Raw genomic sequence first — 526 nt, 5'->3', positions numbered from 1 at the left:
CAGAGAGGAGAGAGAGAGATTTGAGAAAGGGAGAGGAACAAACAAACAGAAGAGAGAGAGAGGATTGAGAGGACCGACGGAGAGAGAGGACACCTAGCGAGTAGTAAAGAGAGGAGAGGAGAGAGACATGAAGAGAGGAGACAAGATTGTGAGAAGAGCATGTGAGACGAGAGGAGATACAAGAGAGAGGAGACACAACAGAAGAAGAGACACAGAGAAGAGAGGGAGACCGAGAGAGGAGAGAGGGAAGATTGGAAGGCAAAAAAGGACAATTTAGTGTGTGTGTCTGTTAGCTTGACCTCAGTGTGGTTCAGAGTCCTCATGAATTAGCCGGGATGACAAAGCTGACAGAAGCCTGGGGAGCTGTGGTGTGTGTGTGTGTGTGTGTGGAGGTGTGGTGTTGTGTGTGTGTGAGTGTGTGTTAGCTCTAATTATGATAAACTGCAGTTATTTAAAGTCTGACAGTCAATAAAGTGAAACAACTTCTTCTATCAAGTTGTAAACACAGTAGGTCGATGTCTCAGCA

This window comes from Morone saxatilis, unplaced genomic scaffold (assembly GCF_004916995.1).
Source record: "Morone saxatilis isolate NCDOM2014 unplaced genomic scaffold, NCSU_SB_2.0 Contig22, whole genome shotgun sequence".
In the NCBI taxonomy this organism is placed as follows: Eukaryota; Metazoa; Chordata; class Actinopteri; family Moronidae; genus Morone; species Morone saxatilis.
Note: the sequence above shows the minus strand (reverse complement) of the source record.